Here is a 13,474-nt window from a genome sequence, read left to right as displayed (position 1 = left end):
TACTAATGTCCTCAGAGTTATAAAATAAAATTTTTTTCCAACACAAACTGCATTAGTTGGCAGAAGATGTGATGGAGACCATTAGTGCTAGGGGATTAATGGGGTGTGATAGGATGAAGAGGCTGCATAAAAGTTTCAAGTGAAGGACTCTGTACCCATGGCTGGGCAAGGAGCCTGGCTACCCGGTATTGGGTGTCTGTGCATAACTGCCCGAGGACTCAGGAAAATCTGCTTTTTAAGGTGAAAGCAGGCTGTCTGGTTAGCTCAGTTGGTTAGATTGTAGTACTGATAACAAGACCAAGGTCCAGAGTTTGATGCCTGAGCAGGCCAGGTACCCTCCACCCTCACAAAAAAAGAAAAGATGAAAGCAAGAGATGGTTTTAAGTATCCACGTTGCTTTGAAGTGAAATTCCTACTAATATATAACCGAGAGGTGTTTGCAACTTTCAAAGGTGACAAAGCGTCCACTCCCATCCCCTTGCCTCTTTTTAACCTCAGTCTTGTGTAGAGGTTAAGAAAGTCAGTTTTGACACTAAATTTCCTAATCTGGCTGGGCTGCTTTCTAGCTGGGCAAGTTAGAAAGTTTGCTTGTATCCTCTTCTGTAAAATGGGGATATTAATAGTACCTACTTCTTAGAGCGATGAGGATCAAATTAGATCAGCTAAGTGAAGTATTTAGCATAGGACTTGACACTCAATACGTGATAGCTATTAGTATCACCAATATTCTCAGGGCACCATAAAGTTCTTAAGGACGGGAGCTACTGTTTTGTTCGCTGATACATCCCGAGGTCCTAGTACAGTGCCTGCCTAGCACATAGTAATGCTCTATAAGTGTTTGTTGAATGAATGAATAATGTACTTTTCTCTTTGAGCAGGAAGCTGGTCTTTCCTTGCAGCTCTCAACTGTAGGCTCTTTAATCTCCTTTGTTATCAAGAACCTCAAACCACCCAGACTCTTTCATCTCTCCTCCCCAGCTTCCCAAGCTAGAAACTAGGTTTTCCTCAACTCTTCCCTCATTTTCTTTGACCCAGACATCGAGGCATCCACAGCGTTCAACCATATCCATTCCTAAGTATCTACACTGTCTTTTTCTTAACTCCCTATGCTGCCTTGGTTCAAGTTCTCCTCATTCATATCTTTTAATTGAGATTGTAGCCTCCCAATGTCCTCTTCTTCTTTTCCCACTGGGATCACCCTGCTGGATCTAATCCATTTTGCTCACAGACCACCAATTTCTGCTTCTACTCACCTCCCCACAGCTAGTCTTTCAAACAGCTCCCCATTGCCTAGAAGAACAAGACCCAAACTGCTTAACCTGATGTACCAAGCTCTTCCCACTCTGGCCAGAGGCAAGCTTTTTTTTTTTTTTTTTTTTTTTAAAAGATGACCGGTAAGGGGATCTTAACCCTTAACTTGGTGTTGTCAGCACCACGCTCAGCCAGTGAGCGAACCGGCCATCCGTATATGGGATCCGAACCCGGGGCCTTGGTGTTATCAGCACCGCACTCTCCCGAGTGAGCCACGGGCCGGCCCCAGAGGCAAGCTTTCATGAGTCATTTCTAGAGACTGACCTCACCTTCCCTAAACCCTGAACTGGAGGTTCTCTCAAATCCCCAAATCCTTCTTAATTGTCCCTTGGTCTGTGAGTCCCCTTTTAGGTTAGTCCTCTTTTCTCTGAGCTCTAATAAAGTTGTGTGGGGACTCTGCTATGACATTCACCCAGTGGAATTCCGTTATCTTGTTACCTGTTTGTAGTCCACTATCTTGGTCCACTGTGGCATCCCTAGGACAAAGGCCCAGTAGTGACCATACAGTGTAGAATGAATGAAGTGAGCAGAACTATTCATGGAACAGGACAAGAGCAAGGGGTGGGGGACCCTGTCCTTTTCTTGTCAGCATCATTTCTCTCCAGCTGAGAGTTCACTGGCTCGGTACTTCATTCTCCATTTCTCTTCCTCCTCCTTCTTCTTTCCTCTCTTTGAAAAGATCTATGAAAGAGACATAAAAAAGTCCTTCATAACTCTGTCCTCTCAAAACAGTCGAACAAAGTGAGAGAACAGCCCTGGCCGAGACATTGTAATAAAACAAACTTGAAAACACGAACAAAAATAACCAAAACCAAAACCAAAACCAAATGGCGAAAGAGTCAACTCTTTTCTGTAGCCAAATTCATTGCCTTTCAAAACCCAAACATTGGGTATTGAAGTTTTAAGAGAAGAAAATGAGTCACAGACGTTTGAAAATCAATTCTCAGAAATTTAATTAAAATCATTTTTGCGAACCCTTAGGTTTGATCACTTAAGTTACATTCCTAACACAAAAAAAACTTAGGCTAAATACATCCTTTAAACTATTTAAAAGGAAAACCTGAAAGTGATGAGATTGCCTTAAAGACCTATGAACTATTCTGACAGCAATATGTTAAATTCAGCTTTTCAGTGTCCTCAGCTTGTTCTTAGATATCAAGGAGATACAAAAAATCTCTATTTAGGTTGCTTATTTTTAAATTTGAAGTGGAGAGTACTGTCTTTTAAGAATATGGTACATCACAGTTCTCTTTACAAAAGAAATTAGGGGCTGGCATTTACTATCTAGTGTGACTCAGATGCTATAAGCATTTGAAACACTTTTAAAAGTAAGTTAATTCGCAAATTTAAAAGTATTTAAATTTAAAATTTAAATATATTTAAATTTAAATTTAAGTTTAAAAATTTAAAAGTATTTAAATGAACTAGCAAAGAAGGCAGGTAGGCAGAGAAACCCTGGTGGCTGGAATTTTCTTCCTGACTTTGTCTACCAAGTTTTGGCTGCCTCCCTCAGGGGAAAATTAGCTTAGAAAGGAGAACTAAGACATTATATACTCTCCAAGATTCTACTTCCTTTATTTAAAAGCTTCAGTGCCTCGGATTCTTAGACTAAGACAATGCCATCCTTCTGAGGAAAACACAGTTCCCTGGTTTAGATATGATCAGAGATAAAATTTTTGCTTATGGAAAGTATAGGAATTTTGAGGGTTTGAAAATGAATGCTTCGCACCCTGAGAAATGCAAACAAGAAACAAACAATTCCGTGTTTAATTTTCTTCTCAGTTTGTGGGCTGGACAAGATGGTAGGTTATTTTTGTCAATTTGACATTATGTACTTTGAGCCAAGGAGGGAAACGATTTTTTTTTTAAAGTTAACAATGCATTTGATTACTCTGTGGTTGACTCTTTTTCACATTGTTTTGTTTATCAATTTTAACATACTGGCTGGTGAGAAGAGTGCTGGGAGTTGGACTAGTGCCAGCAATGAAAAAAAGGGCCAAAATAATTTTCTGGCGATACCAAAATACCTCATATTGTGTTTGATGCGTTGTTTAAAGTTGATAACTCAAATCTAGACACGTATTTCCCTTATATTCAGGGACAACCAGAAGCTTCCTGGAAGAGAAAGCTCCTGGAATAATTATCTAATCTTAGAGGAATTCCCAGTATCATAATAGATATTCCAAAACGTAATCTATTCAAAGAGGAATCAGTCTATGTTGTCAGTTACTGTTGAATTTTTCTGGTTGCTACATTTACCCAACAAAGCTCCCAGACCTAAATGTTGTGGTAAACACTGAACTGTTGAGTTTCAAGGTTCTGATGCTTTATTCAGCAAATTCAGTTTTCCATTAAAAAAGAAAGTAATTGGGCTTCTTTGAAGACAAGACAATATCTTTGGTCTGTTTGAGTGCAGATTAGAATGTCATTATCTGAGTTCTTTGAGCTGTCTTGCTATAACTCAATTAAGGAGGGGGGCTGGCTGGTTAGTTGAATCGGTAGAGTGTGGTGCTGGTAACACCAAGGTCAAGTGTTTGGATCCCCTTACCAGCCAGCCCCCTCACCAAAAGGAGGGGGACTTGACAGAATTCACTGGATCATGGGAGGAGAAAGAATGAATGGCAGGGAATAAAAGTATGCTTAGACTCTGGGGGAGATAGATGGACTCTGTCCCCCAAGGATTTGGACTCCAGGCCCTGTGTTACCTCTTACTAGCTGAGTGACCTGGGGCAAGCTACGTCATCTAGTTGCAATCTACTTTCCTTGTCTGTAAAATGAGTCTATGAATGTACCTGCCTCACAAGGCTGCTATGAGCATTAAGTGAGACAATGGATATGAAAATTAACATTAATGTTGGTTTCTCCCTTCTACCAATGAAACCTGACATAATTAATCTCTGTTTGATAACTTGAAATTGGTTCTATGTACTCAATATTGGGAGATGATGCAATATCTTGAAGACTAAAATGCTTTGTCACCATATTTTTTTCCAAATATCCCAGCTTCACTGCAGATGCAACAACCAAAGATCAGGCTCACCTAAAACCTCACGTAGACACTGTTTTAAGTAGGGCCAGGTATAAAGTAGCTTGGGAATTATGTTTCCTGTCTTCATGCCGTGACTTACAAAGGCCTTTTTGTCTGTATCAAATCGAGAAAGACAGTGACTTTGACCCTCCATAAACTAGTCAAGGGTTAGGTTGGACAGAGAGGAATTTCAAAGTCAAGTTCACAGGGCCGAGCCCGTGGCGCACTCGGGAGAGTGCGGCGCTGGGAGCCCCGCGACGCTCCCGCCGCGGGTTCGGATCCTACATAGGCATAGCCGGTGCACTCACTGGCTGAGTGCCGGTCACGAAAAAGACAAAAAAAAAAAGTCAAGTTCACCATTGAAGGATTGTATACCTGTTGACAACGGTGGCAAAGTTCTAACCTTGTCTTTCTTAGAAGGATACTGGCAGGATCTGCTGTGTTCTCCCTCCAGGAATCAGAGGGAACAGAGACATTCAAATTAACATCCCCGCTATAAGACACTATACCTGGTGCTGTGCAAGTACTTTTATGCACTAAGCCATTTTGTCCTCACACCACCCCTCAGAGGCTGGTCCTGCCGTGGATGCACTAGTGTTGTAGGCTGCAAGGGGCGGAGACCCTACCTGACTTACTCTCATTCCATAAGGCAATGGAGTTTGCTGGCACATAATGTGCGCTCAACACATATCTGTTTAATTAATGCACCACATTTTATGGTTTAGAAAACTGCAGTACAGAGTGGTTAAATAACTAGCCCAGGGTTGTGCAACTAAGTGAGGCAACCAGAGTCCTTGGAGTCCACACAGGGAAGGAGCCTGATGTATGACAACACTGTAAGTAGCCTTTCATCCTCCCCGTTTGTGCCTGTCCTTAGCTGTGCCTGGCTTCCTTGTGTCCAGTTCCAGGATTAAGTTATCTGGAGAGTAAACCTCTAACGTTCTACACCAGCTGGAGGAAAAGCAGTCACCCAGCTGCACGGGGCTCGGGAAGGATCTTAGGGCCTAACTGCTTGCATGGATGGATGAATGGATGGATTTTCTAACTGTTTCTTATATGGCTTTTCAATCACCAATCCTGTTTCATTCCCCTCATGCACCCCACTTTCGGAGTTACCTATTGTCTCTACTTCCTGAACTTTTCGGGGTCCTGCATCTTGAAACCAGTCTGCTGAGTTTTCTACTTTCTCTAATCTAAGTCTGTGGGCATTTGTCTATCTGCTTCATAGCTACTTTGTCCTGGTGGGTTTTGCCTTTTTAATTCCTTTACTATCGTTTTAATAGGGTTGCAGAAGGGAACATCGGAAGACATGTTTGTTTACTGCACCATGCTTGATCAAAAAATCCCTTGCTCCTTTTATTTTGTTATTTTATTTTTTAAAAGTAATATATTTCCTGGGCCGGCCCGTGGCTCACTCGGTAGAGTGCGGTGCTGATAACACCAAGGCCCCGGGTTCGGATCCCATATACGGATGGCCGGTTCGCTCACTGGCTGAGCGTGGTGCTGACAACACCAAGTCAAGGGTTAAGATCCCCTTACCGGTCATCTTTTAAAAAAAAAAAAAAAAAAAGTAATATATTTCCTGATTTCAAAAATTAATGCATGCTTATTTTTTTTAAAAAAATCAATAAATGTGTGTTTTAAGTTAAGAAAAAAAAAAAAAAGCTCTACTCTACCTCTCCAGATAGGACAAGTAACAGCTTGGTGTATAAATTTTCAGAGTTTTTACACATAAATGAAAATATTAAAATTTATTTTTAAAACATGGATTGTCATTTGCACACAGCTTTGTAAATGTGCTTTCATTTTCACTTAGCAACGTATCACAGACATCTATTCATGTTAATGTATAAACCCTTATATTTTAACAACTTCAAAATATTTTCTAATATTGATATTTAACCAATCCCCTTTTGATGGCCATTTAAATTGTTTTCAGTTTTTTATATTACAAAATTTCGATGTGCACCCTTAGAGATATTCACTTATTTATTTAGGCTCAATTTATAGAAGATGATTTTTTTTTTTTTTTTTTTTGGTGGCTGGCTAGTACAGGGATCAAACCCTGCACCTTGGTGTTATCAGCACCACCCTCTAACCAACTGAGCAAACTGGCCAGCCCTAGAAATTGATTTTTAATAAATTTCAACCATTTCAAGTTGTTCCTCAAAAACTTTACATCAGTTTACATTCACATCAGCAAGGTATCAAGGTATTGGTTTCTTTACATGCTGCCCAGGACTGGATATTATGATCTTGTTGTTTTACTACTTCTTTCAAATATTGGCATCTACATATATCAGCTTTTGGGGTAGTCAAACTTTTATGGCAGTTAATTTGGACCTCCTCTAAATTCTGAAGATACAGAAATTGTACAGTGTTAGAATGTAATTGGAGATCCTCACTTTGCACATACAGACAGAAGCCTAGAGAACAGAGCTAACTTGCCCGTGCCACCTGTGGGCAGAGCTGGGACAAGAAAACACGTGTCCTGACTCCCAGCCAAGTCCAAGTCTTCTTCCATGTATCAAACGGCACTGACACAGGAACACCTGTAGCCTGCAATTCTATGAACCCCTTTCCCTTCTGAAACCAGAAGTATGGACCTCAAAAGGGGATGAGAAGCAACGGTTTCAGAGTATCTCCTAAAAGCCTGAACCTGCTCTAGGTGCATTGAATACGTTATATCCACAATAATTCTGTAAAGTAGTTATTATTAATTCCATTTTACAGAGGAGGAAATGGAAGAACTGTAGATGAAATTAATCAAACCCGTAATCTGCACCCAATCCTGAGGACATTTAGCTCTGGGAACTAGCGTACTATGGCAGTGTACGAGTTGGATTTAAGGGGATGAAGGGTAGTGTCAGTACAACCCATCTGTCCTACGTGGACAGGGAGAGATTTCCTGTGAAGACTGAAGACATTCTGATACCCTCCACCCCCCTGACATACTCGAATTCAGACATAAGAGTAATTCTGGTACAGGAATCAGCACAAGCAACACCTCAAGACACTGTCTAGCTGCCTTGGGATCTTGTGTTGCTCAGGGTTGAGCACAAGTGGAACACAGTCCTTGTTGGCCAAGCCCCTGTTCTGGAATGACTGAGCTGTCCAGCATGGCTAGTGTGTAAATGTCAAGTAAACACCAAATTCAAGTGCAATCTAACTATTGTGCTGGGACTGTTTGCTTTAGATAGAATAGTCGGCAGGAAGGGAGAAGGAGAAGGAGGGGAAACGTATCACTTCGTAAGGGAAAATATGAACGTCAGAACGTGAGCCCTTCCTTGGCCAACTTGAATGTCAGAGAGACCAACATCAAATAAATAAAGAGTCTGCACTTCGTGTTGCAAAAATAAGCATGTCTATTTGCTTGAAAAAAAGTGTTCAGATGAGGGAACATTTTCCAGTCAATCACACTGCAGCAAAGTCATCCTGTTGAATTTGTGACTCACAGGCTCTCTGTGTCAATAGACAGAGTAAGCCCAGCATTATGACTTCACTGGGAGATGAGGCAGAAGCGGAGATGTGGCAGGGCCAGCTTTAACACAAGGCTCTAAGCTCTGACAATAAATTGCAAAGGAAACACTGACCACTTGCAGGCTGGGAAATCACATTTGCTGTTCCTTTTTCTTTATTTCTTGCTTGTCTCTTAGAAAAAAATCCCCATTTAAATTTGACTTCATCTTTTCATTGTGTGAACGTTGATGGAGGGCATGGTCACTGTAAGGGCTACAACTGATGGGGTGTCCCCTTTGCCTGGTGCTCTCTACAGGTCGTTAGCTTATTTTGTCTTCATTGTAACTCTGTAAGGTAATTGGTATTTGTATTATTTTATAGGTGAGAATATTTTTTTTGGTGGTTGGCCGGTACAGGCAGGGATCAAACCCTGGACCTTGGACCGGCACCACACCCTAAGCAACTGAGCTGTCTGGCCAGCCCTATAGGTGAGAATATTGAGACCCATAGAGGTTAGGTAACTTTGTAAGCTTTTGCCTAAAGATTCTAACCCAGATCTCTCTGGCTTCAATTTCAACCTGTGTGACTTTCAAACAGTTTCTCCTATGGAGAGCCAGATGCTAGCCTTAGCACTGGGGTCTCACACGTAAGTAGGATTAGTTCCTGCCCTCAAGGAGCTCAGGGACCAGCCGAAATATTCCTGTCTTGGTATTCAAGACCATTGTGACAAGATCAGTTTAGGCTGCCTAAAAACCAGTTGATATTTAAGAAGAGATAGTACAAGGAAACTCAAAGCTTGTTTTCCAAGTCATTGCTATTTGCAGATGTCTCAGGAATGCCTGCAAGGATGAAAAAACCACTAAGAGATAATAGAGCACAGTCCAGTGTACATGGAGCAAAAACAGCTGATGTGAAAAAAAAGTTTGCAGCCGGTCAGCTTTGTTTAGCATGAAGCTTGGGGGAGATAGAGGCTTGATGCTGGGTCATGTCTAGCCACAGAGAGGAGTGAGCAGGGGCAGGGGCTGGCTGCAGAGCTGGAAGGCCTGGGCTTTAGTCTGGTCTCAGTAACTACACACATGTGAGCTTGGCTCAGTCATCCGCTCTGTCTGCATCTCGGCTCTTCATCTGTAACATGAAGCAAGTCCCTGTGGCTTGAAAAGTCAGAATTCGAGATGGTTAGATCAGTTCTCAACTTCATCTGGATGGCCACAGCCTAGATATTCTCAATGTAAGAAATGAAGATGACAACAGATCTGCTGTGGGACATTCCATCTTAACTCTCCTTGCAACTCTGCTGAAGTTGAGCTTGTAACGTAGCTTTGATCCTTTTAAAAATTTGTTGTCTGCCTAGACAACAGCAGTTCTTAAAATGACTTTGCCTTAAGAATGACTTTGCCTTCATTTTAAGATAACACCGATTCTCCTTTCTTTCTGTGGTCTCAGTGTTCTCCCAGTTCTGAGAAGCTGTCAACATATATAATATATTCCCTTGTGGCTTCAATCCTCGAGAAATTTCAGTTATCAAACATTTTCTTCTGGATGGCTGAGAAAATTCTTGAAAGGACATGGTCAATACGCCTTTGCTGGGGTATACTTTTTATAAATTTATTTTGGCTCTGTGTTGTTTGTCAAGCCTCCTTCGAGCCCTGCAAGTGAGAGTTTACCATTTTGGATTTCTCCCCTTCTAGTTGGCAAGCATCCTGTTTCCACTGTAAGCTGCCTGAAAAACAAACAGGTGAGTTTACACTGGTTTTTGTGTTAACCATCTGCCCCCTCAATGATCTGTACAACAATGGAAGAGCTAGAAGATCAACTCTGTGTGTGTGTGCGTGGAGGGAGAAGAATTCATCCCTTCATTCAGCTGATATTTGGGGAGCATCGGCTATGTGTCTGGCTCAGGACCAGGCACTGGGAACACCAATGATGAACAAAGGGTAGATGGGATCCCTACACACAGGGGACTTATAGTCTGTTGTTGGGAGAAAGATATTAATCAAATAATCATGAAAATAAATTGCAGTCATTGCTCCAAAGAAGGCTGCATAGTGCAGCAAAGCTTATCATATGGCTGTGCAAAGACAGGAGTGGGAAGAGGAAAGCAATTTCTCTTTGTGATCTCCAAGCCCCGATAAATGAGAGCCCCTATAATGATTAAGACACGTATTGGTGCCCTTAAATTTCTAAACCTAGCATGATCTCAATATTCTTTAAAAAAATCACTTAATGCACCAGGCCAGGAAATCAGGGCACAGAGATAAACAAGATCCTGCCTAGGAGAGATACACACTGAAATTGTCATGGAAGGTACCCAGTGTGATCATAGCATGAGGATGCACAGGCTGCACACAGCCTTGAAGACAGAGGGCTTGATTTGCTTGGGGCGTGCCTGGCAGGGAGGGCAGAGGAGGGGTGTCCAGGCAGAAGGTTCAGCATGAACTAGGCATGGAGGTGGGAGAGGGCAGGGGGTGTAGGGGGACTTGTAAAAGATCCAGTGGGGCCAGCATAAAGTGTGTAGGTGGATGGGTGAACCTTTGGAAAAGTCAAAGGTTTTGACTTTGGGCCCAGGAGTTAAGAGGCCCAGTGTTATGACTTCCCTTAAGTCAAAGAGTTGCTGATGACCCACGTGTGAAAGCTGTATTTTCCACACTTCAGTGATTCTAGACCTGTGTTCAATTTTTTGGCATAGGTGTGTTCTGCCATCATGCTATGATTAATATTTTTCTTTAAAATCTACTCATATTAGGTATTTCTTCCTGGCTTGCAGGTGGCTGCCTTCTTGCTGTGCTCTTACATGGCTTTTCCTCTGTGCATAATGGAGAGAGGGGAGAGAGGGAGAGGGGGAGAGAGAGAGAGAGAGAGAGATATCTCTGGTGTTTCTCTACTTAAGAGGATACCAGTCCTTTTGGATTAAGGTCCCACCTTTATGACATAACTTAACCTTAATTGCCCCCTTGTAGGCCCTATCTCCAACTGCTGTCACAGTGGGAGTGCGAACTTCAATACATGAATTTTAGGGGGGACACAATTTAGTTCAAAACATTTACCATGTCCCATGCAGTCTGCCATCTAAAAACTCTCTTGAGTGGCTGGGCACTTTTGCTATTTCTATTGTCATTCTAGATTCTGCAGTTAGCTTTTTCTTAAAGAACATAAGGTTTATAAAGTTGTAAGTACATTTTATTCTCTTTCCTTCTAGGAGTCAATCAACATTTCCAGCTTTGTATGTACATATTTCTTTACACAAATGTTAATATACTTTGCATACTGCCCTGCAATCCTATTTTTTGCACTTAATATAGTTTTCATATTCACAGAAGTATTCTACAACTTTCTCATTCTATGTAGTGGCTGTAAAATACTCCATTTATTGGATGTGAAATGACTTATAAAAATCTCTTCCACTGATCAAAAAAAAAAAATCTACTCATTTAAAAAATATTTTAAAACCTTAAAATATGTTAATAATGATGTACACTATCACAATTTAGATGTGCTAGCTCAATGTTTTATAATACCGTATTAGTACCTTTCTTTGGCTCGTAACAACATACTTGGAACTGGGCAATTTGTAAGAAAATGAAATTTATTGTTTATGGTTTCAGAGGCTGGGAAGTCCAAAGTCCAGGGAACACATCTGGTAAGGGTCTTTGATGGTGTCTTTACAGTAAAACAGGTGTCTCACATGGCAGAAGATAGCAGATTAGAGAGAGCTCCTTGTGCACTGTCCTTTTAAAGCCCTAGAACCATTCCCAGGAGCACCATTAAACGTTCAACTTGATCATCTCTTCACAGCCCCACCTTTCAATTACCGTAATAGGATTTCATACTCTCAACAGTTACAGTGGGAATTAAGCTTCTAATATATGAACTTAGGGGGGACACAATTCAAAATATAATAAATGGATAACAATTAAAATAACAATGTTTCTCTGTGTGCCAAATAAAATCATCTTGAGTCCCATTAGTGGTAGTTGTACTCTATTTGGATAAAACCCATTCTACCACAGCTCTAGGGCAATTTAGATGTTAAAAGCCAAAAGCACATTTATTTCTCCTATCACTCATGTGTTACATTGAGATATTGAGCAGAATCTCTTCAATCTAAAACGCTGGCTTCTGCGACTAGCAGGTAAGAGACACTGCATACTTCTGCCTTGGGGCTTGGACTTTCTTTTTACCTTGTTTTCTCCAGTTTTTGTGTTTTTGAAGAGCATACCCTACTTGTCCCAATGACACTGTGCCGCATACCTCTTCCCATGCTGTCCAGCGTTACAGCTTCTGGTGGTCAGTTGCCTGTTTAAAATATGCAATGTTTCCCCCCTTATGAACATTTGTAAGTAAAAGGAAGATCATTTGCATTATTAAGCATCTCCTCTTTGAATTAATTCTCAAAACAACCCTAAAACATTAGTGATTGAAGCCCATTTTTCAGATAAAGAAACAGAGGCTCAGATACATCCAAGTAACTGCCTCTCTCAGTGCTGTGTGAGCAGCCAGAGCTGGGTTTTGAATCTAGGATTGTATGAACCGAAGCCTAAGACTCTCTTTGGCTTCTAATAGTACTCATTTGGGGGAAATTTTTCCCCATACATTTAACAGAGATTTGCCAAATGCCAGTTATATTTAGAAGATACTCTAATGAGAGATTCAGAGAATGGTTACAAGCTATGCTATTAGGAAGCATAAGGGCTGACTGGTTAGCTCGGTTGGTTACAGCACAGCTTTATAATACCAAGGTCATGGGTTCAGATTCCAGTACAGTCCAGCCACAAAAGAACAGCTATAGCTCCTGGGAAAGTTAGGCTTATAAATTATTATATATTTTAAAATTGAATTTAATTAATTATTTTTCAGCTTAAAAATGATTTTAAGGATTGGCAGGTGAGCTTACTTGGAGAGCATGGTGCTGATAACACCAAGGTCAAGGGTTCCCCATACTGCATAACTGCCAAAAAAAGAAAAAATTATTTTGTATTATCTCATACATGCACATGTAAAAGATTCGGTTTATGAAGGGTCTAAGGTTAACAGTAAAACCTTTTCCTCTTACTCTCAAGTATTATACCTGTTCTACAGATGAAATCATCATGAGTATTTTAATATTTTTACTTTTTGCTTTACCCTGCCATGCTACAATCTTGTCAAAGTGATTCACAGTGAAGAATATGGTTTCTTTTCCTTTATAAAGTTAATAATACAGAAATAAAAAACAAAGTTTATTAGGAAAAAAAAAAAGTAGGAAGCTAGCATGTGATATATTTGCTATGATTGAGCATCAAATCTGTGGCTTAGCTTCCAGGCAACCAAGACCAAGTGGGAGCAGGTTAAGCCCACAGCTCTCATCATCAGAGAGGAAAAAGTCCATTGTTATTTTGGTTCGTAAACCTCAAGTTCACTTCTCACCTGGAAACCCACATAGGGACATTGATAGACACAATAATTGATGTTTTGGGTAACAGCTTTACCGCAAATGCCAATTTTTGTCTGCCATTTCTTGTGAAGGCCTTTAATTAAGGTCAAGGGCTTAACACTGAAGCAGACATCAGTGAGGGCTTGGCTAACCTGGTTCAACAACTGACTGTAACACAAAGCAGAATGGAATAAAGGGTTAGTTAGTGCTACACGTGAAGTGTAGCAGGATCTCAGAGAATCGTGCAGTTACAGTCATGCTCCACA

This window comes from Cynocephalus volans, chromosome 17, assembly GCF_027409185.1.
Source record: "Cynocephalus volans isolate mCynVol1 chromosome 17, mCynVol1.pri, whole genome shotgun sequence".
NCBI classification, from domain to species: domain Eukaryota; kingdom Metazoa; phylum Chordata; class Mammalia; order Dermoptera; family Cynocephalidae; genus Cynocephalus; species Cynocephalus volans.
This window is presented reverse-complemented; position numbering follows the sequence as displayed.